The following is a 7,164-nucleotide window of genomic DNA, read 5'->3' as shown; positions in this document are numbered from 1 at the left end:
GCCACGGCATATTTTGGTACTTGTAGTTTAGTTCAAGTACAAGCACATGTTTAGTGTAGTTCTGAGATATGATAAGTTTTGTCGTTTGATGAATTGAGTAGTGGCTACGATATCGTCACGATTCATTCAAGAGAAACAAAATTCCGATCGCCCTCTCATCACTTCGAATCTTCTCATCTTCTGCCAACTACAGGCAACGTCCGGTAAATCCTGAACTTTCGATAATCCGTGGTCCTGGATGAAGGCTTTTGTCCTGTTTAACCATTGCTATTCAATCATCTGAATCTCTTCAATTCTGGTACAGTGAAATCCACAAGGGGAAAGTTCAAGTTGGACAGCGAAATTAGAGAGACAAGAGATTGCGACAGTCTAGTTTTGGTACTGATTTACAAATGGAAGCCATGTTTAGTGTAGTTCTGAGCAATGATAAGTTTTGTGGTTTGATGAATCGAGTGACGGTCGCGACATCGTGACGATACCGCTGCCGGGAAGCTGTTAATCTAATAATTGTCAGTTTGAATGATGAATGGTTCTCGATGTGGAATCAGTGAATACGCAATTATGCCCACTGATCGTTGGTATGGACAGTGCGTGTATAATTACATATTATGTGCAACCGCAATCAGTGAAATGTCGGGTACATTCAAACGGAGAGATGAGACATGAACAGACTGGTCCAATCAGTAATTAAAACAAATGTGTTTGGCACAGAGAAGGAAGAGTTACTACTCCAGCATCACGTCACGTTGTAGCAATGTCATCAGAATATTCGTCGCTTTATCTGGTTTGCAATATCGCCACATTTGGTGAAATTGTGCAACATTTGAACAACGAATACGATTAGCGTTTATTTACGGCATTTTATTGATAAACAAACTTCTGAAATCAGAATGTTTCACTGACCATTAAATTCGATTTATGAAACACTGGAGAGTTTTCTTTAAGCGACTGAACTTCTTAGTACTTACACTTTGAAGATTTCACGTGGTTTCACTAATGTGATTTCGAAGGAACCTCTAATCAATACACGGTATTGATAGATTTATTGCGTAATCTCACCATCCTCATTAAGACTCACTAATTCACCCCTTGGTCAAGAGAAATCTTTGTGGATAAGTAGTAGAGCTCAATTAAAGAACGAATCGAGTGGAAACCTCTCTATCTCTCTCCTTGATAAACAACTGTGGATAGTCTCCGACGAATTGAAAAATGGACTACGAAGCCGATGCGATAGGATTATAAGCTAACTTCCCTCTATTTAATCTATCAGAACTTATTATACACAAATCAAGATTCCAAGCGAAGAAGATGAAAGAAAATTTTGACTGAAATCAGCAAAATCATTTTATGTGTCGTTTCTTCTTGTTTGCCCGTTTTTTAAAAGAAGTGGAAGATAAATTTAAGCATTTTTCCTCCATCGTGAGGTTTTCCAATGATCTTCAATATACAGTGGAATACATTCTTGAGTTTCTCCGAGTGTTGTCCAAATCGTGTTACCTATTTTTAATCCTATCTATAACGATATCATACTTGGCCATTTTGAACCCACTTAGAAGTGTCCCAAAATTGCAGAGCAATTTAGGGAATTAGCTTAACATTTCTTTTTGATGATCTAATAGTTTTGCAATTTTAAAAAGGTACCGAAAAACCCAAAAGTTAGACGTAACGATATCGTTACAGATGGCTGACGTGGGGTCGACAAATCGGAAGTGGGAAGAAAAATTCTAGCTCCGACAAGTATTCAACTTTTCACATCTCTCTATTCTCTGGTCGGAAAAGGGCGAAGATAGATCAATCCGGAACGTGGGTGCATATAAATAAGAGTTAGCATGCCGGGAGGTTGGAATGGACGCGTGTCTCGAGCCCCTCGGCGCTGCTATCCGAGGCCAATAAGCGGAATGGGTACACAGAAGAAGTACGTGCACGACGGGCGAGAATTACGATGCAGGAATAATCACCGCAGTATCTAATACACATCGCAGTGTTGTCGAGCTGTCGGGAGACAATCATGGACCGCTAAACACACATCAACATCACCGAGAGAACGAAGGGGGACACGGACGTGTGTTTCGTCCAATCTGGATATCGCCCCGGGGAAAACGGAGAGGCGTGAACCGCGAACCATTTCATTGGTTCACCGCGCACTGAACCTGCAACCGGCACCACCGACGACCAGCTTTTGTCCACCCCGACCTCCGGCTTCGAAACCCTTCGACGCAACCGGTCTCTGCAATCCTCAATGTTATTCGTACGCATTAGACACCCGAGATCTCGCGATAATAATCTAATCGCACGTTGATGGTGTTGCACGGATTTGATCTCGTGCGGAATCACCCTTCTGGAAACCCAAAAAATGGCCGACCCGATTCGTAGTCGTTTTTGGTTCTGCTGCAGAAGTGTTGCATTCAAAAACTGTACGTGTTTTTGAGACACGAGGTTGAAGCTGTTTCAAACATAAACTCAATTTGTAGCTTTAATCCTCGTAGCTTAGGTCCCAAGAAACAGCCGAGTCGCAGTAGTTTTTGGTTCTGCTGTACAAGTGTTACATTCAAAAGCATATATATGTTTTTGAAAACCGACGTTCAAGCTACTTTAAAAATGCACTCAATTACTAGCTTCAACCCTCATAATTTGAGTCCAAAAAGACAGATAACAACGATTCACAGTAGTTTTGGTTCTGCTGTAGAAGTGTTAGATTTAAAAGTAACCAATCTGTGGAACGTGAGCGCGGTGATGAGGACACGAGATCTTCAGCATCTTTTGATCGTGAAATTAACTTTGAGGGCCAACATTCTGCGCAGTGTCAAAATTTGCCGATGCGAATTGAATCCTCAATCCTGATCACCGTACAATACGAATACTATATATAGTGGGACAAAAATTTTACTGGATGGTGAGAGTTGGAGGTATCAAAGAGCGCGGTAAATACGAGTGACAAGTCGAACCGCGCCAACTCTAACCCAATGAATATGAATGAGTCAAAGAGAGAGAGAGAGAGACAGAGAGAGAGTGAGAGTGAGAGGTGGCGGTGCGGACGTGCAATTGTATGAAACGGGTCCGTGCCGACAAAATTACGGTGTAGAAATTTGAAGCCTATATAGCCGGAGGGGTGCGCGAACGAAGTATATATATGTGTGTGTGTGTGTGTGTGTGTGTATATATATATACCCACGGTGCGCTTTCGACGGGGCGTCGCGTTGCTGAGCTTCCCTGTGGAAATGTCAAATCGGAAGTGACGTAACGGGGGAACCAACGACGAGTTCCCAGCGGTTACCAGGTCTTGTGCGTTTTAACACAATAAACTTTCACGCTATGTTATATTATAGACATGCTTGTGTGAGTGCAGCGTATAAATCATGTTTCAACAATTGTAAATTCCACTTTAGCATGAACTAGATTATTTTTGACGTATATTAATTGTCTCGAATTTTATCCGTGATATCATATTTTAATAAGATTTTTAGTATCTCGAACAAGCTACTCATACGAATGACAAATTTTTTTGGCTCACTACAAATACTTTTTAATATACTTCTTTAATCGTATTGGCTGAAATTTGTACGATGTAATAATATGAAACGATTGAAAGACAATTTTGCCAGTATGATATATTCGGTGAAAAAAGTCACCGAAAAAAGCTTCCAATATTGTGCAATGAATGCAACCTCATTTTGAATAAGAAAATGTGTTTGAAAAAAAAAGTTGTGAAACGAAGCGAAAACTTGATTGGTCAACTAAATGAAAAGATTGAAATATTGTTTAGACGGATCACACTCCACTTGATCAATTTCTACTGATAATTGTGCTCGAGTAATTCGCGTGATTCGAATCACATGTTTTCTTTTTGCTCTGAATTACAAACTAGGGAATCGAATTTTGTCAAACAATGATGACATCTGCTACATTCCATCTGTGGACGCACAGTTTTCGCAGAAATATTGGAAAATTAACTTAGCTGCGATGACGAAGCTCCCTCAATGGAACTGTGTGTCTGTGTGTGTGTGAAAGAGAGAGAGAAAGAGAGACCAACACGGATGTGAACATGAGAGCAAGGGCCACGGGCGGTCCATCATGCTTTCTTACCCTTCGTTAGGCAACAGCCGTTACATTTCGAGAGGTTTTATTCAACCTTCATGAAACGTTCGATTTCACGGTTGCTCTGCCATAAACGTATATATACACGTTTTACGGTACGTGAAATTACTGAATGTTTTGCTTCCAATGTATCGGAAATGTCAACCCTTGAAAAAGTTCAACATTCTCCAACATTCGTAGGTTCGTTTTTTTTCCAGATTTATTATATATGCAAAAGCGCCGATTTTTCCAAAATCAAGACTTCGAATGCAATCCAAAACGGCTTTTTATTTTCTAGATAAACAATAAAATGTATGCCCTCATTTTTTTAACATTCTTTTTCCCTCTTTTTTCCGTCTGAATTTACGATATTGAATATTATAATAAAGCCGACTGTTGCTTTAGATCAATATTTTAAACTGTTTGAATGAAATTGATGAATATAGCAATTTCAAAAATAGCCAATAAAAAAAGTATTCGGAGATGTGAAATCTTGACACACTGAGAGAAGAGTTTTTTCACTCCGAACAAACGCATATTTGGATATAGAGAAATAAATGTGTCGTTATTGTTATCAAATTTTAGTCGAGTCAAATGACGATCGATAGAAATTTATTAATTCTCAACAAATCCAATCCAAATATACGTTTGTTAACAGTAAATAGACTCCTTTCCCAGCGCAAGTATATTAAATATCGTTTCTCCACTTTGTCATCGTTTGAATGACACTTCGTATTTTTCGCAAACCAAACGCGTAACGTTAGGATGAAAAATCAGGAGGTTATAAAGTACGAAATATAATACACAATCCAGCCGAGGATTTGTTAGCCCGAAAAACAAATTTTCATTACAGCGGCTCGGAGGTGTTTGAATGAAAAAACTTTATTTAACCAAGTATTTCGAAACGATGTTTACAGTCTGAGACGAATCGTCGCGCGGCGTTGAATTTCGCCCTCTTTTAGTTTATTCATTTTCTTGCAATTCCTTCATTTGCCTCCACGGACTCGGATGTAAATCTCTACACGTGAATGCATACACACACACACACACCCACACGCGGACACAGGTCGTTTTCGCATGCAAACAGCACAAGGGCAGCCGAGGTCCACGTAAATAATTACGTCGGAACAACCTGAACGCAACTCGACGGCTGGAGGAAAGGAAAGGGAGAGAAATCGTTTGAAGGCGAGGCAACAAAAAGCTCTGCAAAGCGAGCCAAGAGTACATATACATTACGAATTCAAAACTATCGTACATGCACGTATACCTGCAACTTGCCAGGCGTTTGAAGAAAACTTTTTTACTCTTATCTTCTTTTTTTTCTCTCTCCTCTTCCTTACTTTTTTTTTTTGTTTAATTTTTTTTTTTCTTCACTCTCACAACAGGGTAACAAATGTCCCAACCTTGCTTCAGCCGGCAAACAACTCGAGGAACACGAACGCCAAAATTCATCGCTGATGCAGGACTTGCGACATTGACGAAGAAAATTTTCATCAATTTCAGCCCTGATATCGTAATCAATTCTTACTATTCATAATCCCGTTTTATCGCAGTTATTGTCATTTCGTCGTAGTTATTGGAATTATGAATTTTGGTGATGAAGAAGTAACGGCGAAAATACGTTTTACGATAATTGAATTGGGGTTTTCGAAATATCGACAAAGTGCAATCGTAAGCTTCTGAACTATGAACGATGAGATCGAAAAAAAAAAAAAAAAAAAACAACAATTCATTTTCTGAACGAAGAAGAAGTTTAGGTTAGTAGAAAAAACTTATGTTATCAGCTGAAATGTTTCTAAAAAATTAATGACTTGATAGAACCGAATCGAATTGAAACTGTCATATTTTCAAAACAAATTTTGGAAATAAAAAATTTCTCCAATATACTCTGCAAACAATATTTTTGAATTTTTCACTCCGTATCGATTGTTGTGAATTAGATACTTATATTTTTCCATAGAAATTGATTCATTCAATTTTCATTCTATCGACAATTGTCACTTTCATTGATTTCTTTCATTACTTTAATCATTCATATTATCAATTTTTTCGTCTCATAACCATTTCCATTCCTCATTTTGACTTTTTCGTTCTTACGATGACCTGTGTAGATGCCATACTATTTTTCTGATCGTCAGATTGCATGGTAACCGGTGAATACTTGCTGTCAATATTATCGGGAAATAAAATAAACATACATATTATATTAATAGACTCGTACGTCAATCTCGATTTTGAGTTTCAATAAATTCTCTTCCCTATAAATAGAACTTGTATTACACGTACGTGATATAGATTAAAGCGGTTGGATATTTCGGAACCAAGCGTAAAATATCACCCGTGTAACCGATATGATCGCGACGTTATTATTATTTCTATGTACACAAATGCGTATAATAACAATGAAAATTCGGGGTGCCAAGATTCGACTTGGTAGAACCGTGATTTGAGTGACAGTAGAAGATAAGACCCTGCATCCGTTTTCCCCAATATATCTATGCCTATATGAATAGTATGTAACATATATACACCGTGCAACCGCAGTAGCTCTCAATTTCCGTTTCGCGCTCCGACAGAAGAACGTTTGCTTTCCTCTTCTTTTTTTTTTGTCTCTTTTACTCTTTTTCATCGATATCAATCCCCGGATGCATTCCCAAGTCCGTTTTCTTCTCATCCCGATTTCTCCCATCAGCCTCACGGACTATTCTATCCTGCGTGTAATGAATATATAATAAAACGTACTTCCCATTTTTTTGACAAGTCCGTTAAGTTGGCAATCCAGAATCAGCTCGCAGCGCCACCGCCGGCCGGCTTCGAAACAGGTTCAATCTTCGTAAGCGTAACATAACGCATGACCGGCGAATTTTGTATTTTTGGTTGAAATTCTACGGTTACAGTTCGATATTGTATTTTAAGGTTAGATTCGACGGTCATGGGTCATGGGTTATGTCATGTTTACAAAGATTGGTCCAAATTTTGTATTTGTAACTTGGATTCTACGGTTAAAATGCAATTTTGTATTTTTAGGTTAGATTGGACGATTACAATTCAATTTTATATTCTCAGGTTAGATTCGACGGTCATCGGTTA

This window comes from Neodiprion lecontei, chromosome 3 (assembly GCF_021901455.1).
Source record: "Neodiprion lecontei isolate iyNeoLeco1 chromosome 3, iyNeoLeco1.1, whole genome shotgun sequence".
NCBI classification, from domain to species: Eukaryota; Metazoa; Arthropoda; class Insecta; order Hymenoptera; family Diprionidae; genus Neodiprion; species Neodiprion lecontei.
Note: the sequence above shows the minus strand (reverse complement) of the source record.